Below are 7,363 nucleotides of genomic sequence, written 5' to 3' on the forward strand. Positions count from 1 at the left end.
ATACTGCCAGCTAAATAAAAGATTCAAAGTACTGATGGCACTAACTACTGATAGGCATAGTTAGCAAATGAAAGATTTTGATAGAGAACTAACAATGTATTTACCTTAATAGTGTTCAAAAGTCATAATATCTATATCAGTCCATGAGATCCAATATTACAAATTTACTGTCTCTGTCCAGATCATCCGCTCTCAAAACTCCGCCATCTCACTCCCCACATCCACCACTGCTGGCGGCTCACCTCCAACTGCGCAACGCTACGCGCTGTTAACAGCCAACTGCCCAACACTGCAGTAGCCAACAACAATGCAAACCAGCCACAGACTGCACACAGCACAGCCAGTGATTTTCATACAGAGCGCTATGTGGCGTTACCAATAAAAAAACCTATACAGCCTACTTACACTATCTGAAATGAGACCGAAATGTTCTTTGAATAGTTCAGCAACTGTACATGCGGGTCAGGTGGTCAGTACAAGGAACTAATTATTTGTTTATTCCGGTTGTCAAATATAACCTCTAATTATACCAACTCACAGAAACTATCTATTTCAGTTTCACTGCAAGGTAAATTACTTTAACAGCAGTAAACATTCCACCACCAACTCTATTCAATGTATACTTATATGGATATGGTCCATATCAGTATATAATTACGGCAATACCGGCCATGACCTTCTTCTGTGCGGATGCACACATATTGCACGAAATCTTACGGGACTTGGTAAGAATGTCTTCCACGAGTAATGAGTGTGTAGGGTAGGGACACTACGAATGTAGTGTGTGGACATACAAGGTGAGAATGTGGGTCTCGCGGGAGACGTGCGTGAGATAGTCTATGCGGTCGCACTATCCTCTGTGCCCTCGGTGGCTCAGATGGATAGAGCGTCTGCCATGTAAGCAGGAGATCCCGGTTTCGAGTCCCGGTCGGGGCACACATTTTCACCTGTCCCCGTTGATATACATCAACGCCCGTCAGCAGCTGAAGGCATTAATATATAGTTCTAATTTCGTATTCAATGTAGGTCCTACAATGAAATAGAACTACAACCGTTATGCGAAAACATGCGAAGCTCCCTGCACGGAAGCAGCTTACAAGGGAACCTCCCCATCGCACCCCCCTCAGATTTAGTTATAAGTTGGCACAGTGCATAGGCCTTGAAAAACTGAACACAGATCAATCGAGAAAACAGGAAAAAGTTGTGTGAAACTATGAAAAAATAAGCAAAATATACAAACTGGGTAGTCCATGCGAAGATAGGCAACATCAAGGTTAATCTGAGCTCAGGAGCACCGTGGTCCCGTGGTTAGCGTGAACAGCTGCGGAATGAGAGGTTCTTGGTTCAAGTCTCCCCTCGAGCAAAAAGTTTTTCTTGATTTCCGCAAAGTTATGATCTGTCCAACCGTTCATTGACGAGACGAGACTGTAATATGTTTAGTGTCTGTGTTTTGCGACCGCACCGCAAAATCGTGCGATTAGTAGACGAAATGACGTGCCTCTCCAATGGGAACCGAAAACATTTTATCGCAAGGTCATAGGTCAACCGATTCCTCCACAGGAAAACACGTCTGACATACTCTATATGACACTGGTGACGGCATGTGCGTCACATGACAGGACTATGTTGTCGACACACCTAACTTGTACACTTGGCGAATGGGTAAAAAGATTCTTCTACGTTGCCCGATTTAGGTTTTCTTGTGGATGTGAAAAATACTCCCAAAAAAGTGATGAAAACATAAGAGTTTGTGACATAAACTGCAACAAATGAATCCAACAGTTTCACAGTAGTACACTTTTGCCTGTGCTCTGTCAAAACATATGTTTTTAACGTTTTCAAATTTTTCCGTGTGTACACCGTCAAATCCTGCATATGTCCAAGCAAATCTGAACATGTCTTGGAATTTTGGAGAGCGTAGTTGATTATGTGTGAGTGCCTGATCTTTGATAATGGTCTGAAAATAAGAAATTGAACTTTTCGCTCGAAGGAAGACTTGAACCAAGGACCTCTCGTTCCGCAGCTGCTCACGCTAACCACGGGACCACGGCGCTCCTGAGTTCCACCTAGCCTTGATGTTGCCTATCTTGCGCATGGACTACTCAGTTTGTATATTTTGCTTATTTTTTCATAGTTTCACACAACTTCTTCCTGTTTTCTCGATTGATCTGTGTTCAGTTTTTCAAGGCCTATCCACTGTGCCAACTTCTAACTAAATCTGAGGGGGGTGCGATGGGGAGGTTCCCTTGTTAGAACTCGGCAGATCCCGCTCAGGATCCGTTGTGTGAACCAGAAAGGGAAGCTTACGACGAGTCTCACATCTACATCTACGCTCAACAAACCACATTGCGACGTGTGGCTGAGTATACTTCGTGTACTTCCGTCACCTCGCCCTTTTCCTGTTCCAGTCGCGAATTATTCGCGGGGGAACGATTGCTTGTGAGTCCCCATGTGAGCTCGACCCTCTAATTTTACCATCATGATCTTTTCTTCGGAAATATGTAGGAGGAAACAATATATTCGCAGAGTCTTCTAGGAGTAGTAGGTCATAGGAACATCAGCTGCAAGGCACATCGGGGCGCAAAGTGCCTCTCTTACAGCGTCTGTCAATGAAATAGGCTGGGCATTTCCGTGATGCTTTCGTATTTACTAACTGAACGCGTTACGAAACGCTCTGCACTTGTTTCGATCTTCTCTGTTTCCTCTACAAACCTGTTCTAGAACGTATCTGAGACTTACGAGCAGTATTGACGTTAACGGTAGCTTGTGCATGGTACGTTAATTTTGTAGTCCGGCTGTTGCTACTTTCTGACCAGTTCTGCGGAATGTTGCGGGGAGTCCATTGCTTGTTCTCGAGCGCAGGCGCAGACCTGAAGAGGTTATGATGCGCTTGGTGGACGATGCGGCGATGTGGTGGTCAGAGGTTGTCAAATGGAACCTTGACAACAGGTATGTCTGCCCTTTCTTCCCCATACCGTCCAATATATGTCACATTCGAATGCCCCACAAGTCTGGACATCGCACCGTTCGATCGACAGGCCAAATGGAGGCCCGCATCGAGGACAAACTCTGCAGGTGCTCATAACGCTGTCCCACAGAAGTGAACTACGTACACACGTGTGACCAAATAAAAGCGTTTTTCTGTTGTCGGAAACAGCAAAACTCTAGTAATTAAAATTATGCACAGCCATTTCTGCTTCACTGTTTAAGTTAAGCTGCACTGAAACTGTTTTCACACTTTGTCTTCTGTCACGATCTCTACACCCTCTCATTGTCAGATTTACAGCAGTTAAGTAAACTATACACGAAATATATTTGCACAGCTTTACTGGCGAATGTCACAGAAGTCTATCAAAAATTAATTTACCTGCTATTTGGTTTCTAATGATGGGCACTGCTGTGGAAAATGTGGAGGAGAGTGAACAAGTCGGGGAGGTTTAGCATTTTATCCGAGTTGTGAGTCGCTTATAGGTACAATGAGTGATTCTGGCCCTAGTGCTCGAATCTACAGCATGCAGTTAGCTCAGATTACCGTCTTTGAGAAAAAAAGCAAATGGTAAACCTAAGAAATTAGGAAAATTTGACTGTCTTATCATTACTTTCATGAATACACCATCATAGGTTGGATGTCAGAAAATAAAACTTCGTTGTTCCCATTAAGTGGTCGAGCGGTTCTAGTTGCTTCAGTCCAGAAACGCCCTGCTGCTACGGTCGCAGGTTCGAATCCTGCCTCCGGCATGGATGTGTGTGATGTCCTTAGGTTAGGTAGTCTAAGTAGTTCTAAGTCTAGGGCACTGATGACCTCATATGTTAAGTCCCGTGGTGCTTAGAGCCATTTTTGTTCTCATTAAATATTATCGGCGAAGCCAGAAACACAACACTCGTTGACCAGTCTAAACATCAACGCTCAACTGCTAAACATACTACAAGCTTCAAAGGTCACCATGAAACATAGAAGAACAGAACGATTTAAAGGACCAACAAATGACGCTGTTTCACTGTACAGTACGCTGCGCATCTGTTCGCCTGTAGCACGTGATGTCACTCCCTATTGAACTACTGCGAGGCATCGTTCTCTACCTGAACTAGTGAAACACTGTGAAACCGCCCAACAACACCAATGGGTCGCAGAATTTTGACGTCACAATCCGACGGTCGGATCACCACCTACAGTGTCACATGCTCGAGACAATGAGAAGGATTTCTGAATGTAATATAGGACACTGGCACAAAATCTGATCAAGAGCTTAACGCCACCACCTCCAAGATCCCGATCTGGCTGCCACCTCAATGCCATGCGTTAACAATTCTGGATGACAAGTTGCTTGGTTTTCATAAACTTTTATGTACATATATACCATTTTCTCAGAGATCAACAGCAGTGATAGTGATGGTGTCAAGTACTGTACAACGAATCAAAAGGAGTAGGAATCAAAGCAGAAAAACTGGAAAGTTTAACTTCTTGTGAATGTACAGTCTAAGATAAAAAAAAACGACAAACCATGAAAGAATTATCTAAATTGGACGGAAATTGGTTGATGTGATCTATATGTACAGACAAAAAAATAATTATAATTTCAGAAAAACTAGATGATTTATTCAAGAGAAAGAGATTCACAAAATGAGTACGTCAATAAAACGTTGTTCCACCTGTGGCCCTTATTCAAGCATCTGTTCGGCTAAGGATTGATTGACAAAGTTGTTGGGGGTTCTTCTGAGGGATATAGCGCCACATTCTATAAAATCGAAACGCCAGATCGTCAAAATCCCGAATTGGTTGGAAGGCCCTGCCCATGATGCTCCAAACATTCTCAGTTGGGAAGATAACCGGTGACTTTGCTAGATAAAGTAGGCTTTGGCAAACGCGAAGACATGCGTGTGCGGGCGTGCATTATCTTGCTGATATCTGAACACAAGATGGCTTTTGATGAAGGGCAACAAAATGGTGTGTAGAATATCATCGACGTACAACTGTGTTATGAGAATGCCGCTGATGAAACCAAAGGGGTTCTGTCATGAAAAGAAATGGCACCCCAGACCATCACTCCCGCATGTTGGGCTACACGGCGGCCGACAGTTAGGTTGGTACATCACCGCTGCCCGAACTTCTTCCTTAGTCATCGGAGCTCATCTCGAAGACTATCGACCGCCTTGATTATTTATTTACACGTCAAGTTCCGTGGGACCAAATTAAGGAGCAAATCTTCAAGGTCATGGAACGTGCCAGTACATTAAATTACAACATAAAAGTAATACCAGATAAAAATAAATGTTTATGAACCGAAAAAAGGCAGTCCATAAGTTTAATTAAACGCAATCAAGAATACAATAAGAATCAGCTTAATTTTTCAAGGAACTCCTCGACAGAATAGCAGGAGTGACCCATGAGGAAACTCTTCAGTTTACATATGAAAGCGCGTGGATTACTGCTAAGATTTTTGAACTCGGGTGGTAGCTTATTGAAAATGGACGCAGCAGTATACTGCACACCTTTCTGCACAAGAGTTAAGGAAGTCCGATCCAAATGCAGGTTTGATCTACGCCGAGTATTAACTAAGTGAAAGCTGCTTATTCTTGGGAATAAGCTAACATTGTAAACAAGAAATGACAGTAAGGTATATACACTCCTGGAAATTGAAATAAGAACACCGTGAATTCATTGTCCCAGGAAGGGGAAACTTTATTGACACATTCCTGGGGTCAGATACATCACATGATCACACTGACAGAACCACAGACACATAGACACAGGCAACAGAGCATGCACAATGTCGGCACTAGTACAGTGTATATCCACCTTTCGCAGCAATGCAGGCTGCTATTCTCCCATGGAGACGATCGTAGAGATGCTGGATGTAGTCCTGTGGAACGGCTTGCCATGCCATTTCCACCTGGCGCCTCAGTTGGACGAGCGTTCGTGCTGGACGTGCAGACCGCGTGAGACGACGCTTCATCCAGTCCCAAACATGCACAATGGGGGACAGATCCGGAGATCTTGCTGGCCAGGGTAGTTGACTTACACCTTCTAGAGCACGTTGGGTGGCACGGGATACATGCGGACGTGCATTGTCCTGTTGGAACAGAAAGTTCCCTTGCCGGTATAGGAATGGTAGAACGATGGGTTCGATGACGGTTTGGATGTACTATTCAGTGTCCCCTCGACGATCACCAGTGGTGTACGGCCAGTGTAGGAGATCGCTCCCCATACCATGATGCCGGGTGTTGGCCCTGTGTGCCTCGGTGGTATGCAGTCCTGATTGTGGCGCTCACCTGCACGGCGCCAAACACGCATACGACCATCATTGGCACCAAGGCAGAAGCGACTCTCATCGCTGAAGACGACACGTCTCCATTCGTCCCTCCATTCACGCCTGTCGCGACACCACTGGAGGCGGGCTACACGATGTTGGGGCGTGAGCGGAAGACGGCCTAACGGTGTGCGGGACCGTAGCCCAGCTTCATGGAGACGTTTGCGAATGGTGCTCGCCGATACCCCAGGAGCAACAGTGTCCCTAATTTGCTGGGAAGTGGCGGTGGGGTCCCCTACGTCACTGCGTAGGATCCTACGGTCTTGGCGTGCATCCGTGCGTCGCTGCGGTCCGGTCCCAGGTCGACGGGCACGTGCACCTTCCGCCGACCACTGGCGACAACATCGATGTACTGTGAAGACCTCACGCCACACGTGTTTAGCAATTCGTCGGTACGTCCACCCGGTCTCCCGCATGCCCACTATACGCCCTCGCTCAAAGTCCGTGAACTGCACATACGGTTCACGTCCACGCTGTCGCGGCATGCTACCAGTGTTAAAGACTGCGATGGAGCTCCGTATGCCACGGCAAACTGGCTGACACTGACGGCGGCGGTGCACAAATGCTGCACAGCTAGCGCCATTCGACGGCCAACACCGCGGTTCCTGGTGTGTCCGCTGTGCCGTGCGTGTGATCATTGCTTGTACAGCCCTCTCGCAGTGTCCGGAGCAAGTATGGTGGGTCTGACACACCGGTGTCAATGTGTTCTTTTTTCCATTTCCAGGAGTGTATATTGAGAGGCCAATGTCAAAATACCCAGACTCGTGAACAGCGGTCGACAAGAGGTTCGCGAACTTACACCACTTACTGCCCGAACCGCCCGTTTCTGACCCAAAAATATCCTTTTATAATGGGAAGAGTTACGCCAAAATATAATACCATACGACATATGCGAATGAAAATAAGCAAAGTAGACTAATTTTCGTGTCGAACCATCACTCACTTCAGACACCGTTCGAATAGTAAAAATGGCAGTAATAAGTCTTTGAACAATATTCTGAATGTGGGCTTTCTACAACAGCTTACTATCTATCTGAACACCTAGAAATTCGAAC

General features: G+C 45.7%; 1 non-coding gene across 1 annotated transcript; it reads left to right on the forward strand.

The window, feature by feature from the left end:
• The first annotated feature begins 861 nt into the window (after window positions 1–861).
• Trnat-ugu lies at window positions 862–936 on the forward strand. Its single transcript has one exon. It is a non-coding gene; the product is annotated as a tRNA-Thr (tRNA).
• The last annotated feature ends 6,427 nt before the right edge of the window (window positions 937–7,363 follow it).

Source organism: Schistocerca americana, chromosome 3, assembly GCF_021461395.2.
Source record: "Schistocerca americana isolate TAMUIC-IGC-003095 chromosome 3, iqSchAmer2.1, whole genome shotgun sequence".
In the NCBI taxonomy this organism is placed as follows: domain Eukaryota; kingdom Metazoa; phylum Arthropoda; class Insecta; order Orthoptera; family Acrididae; genus Schistocerca; species Schistocerca americana.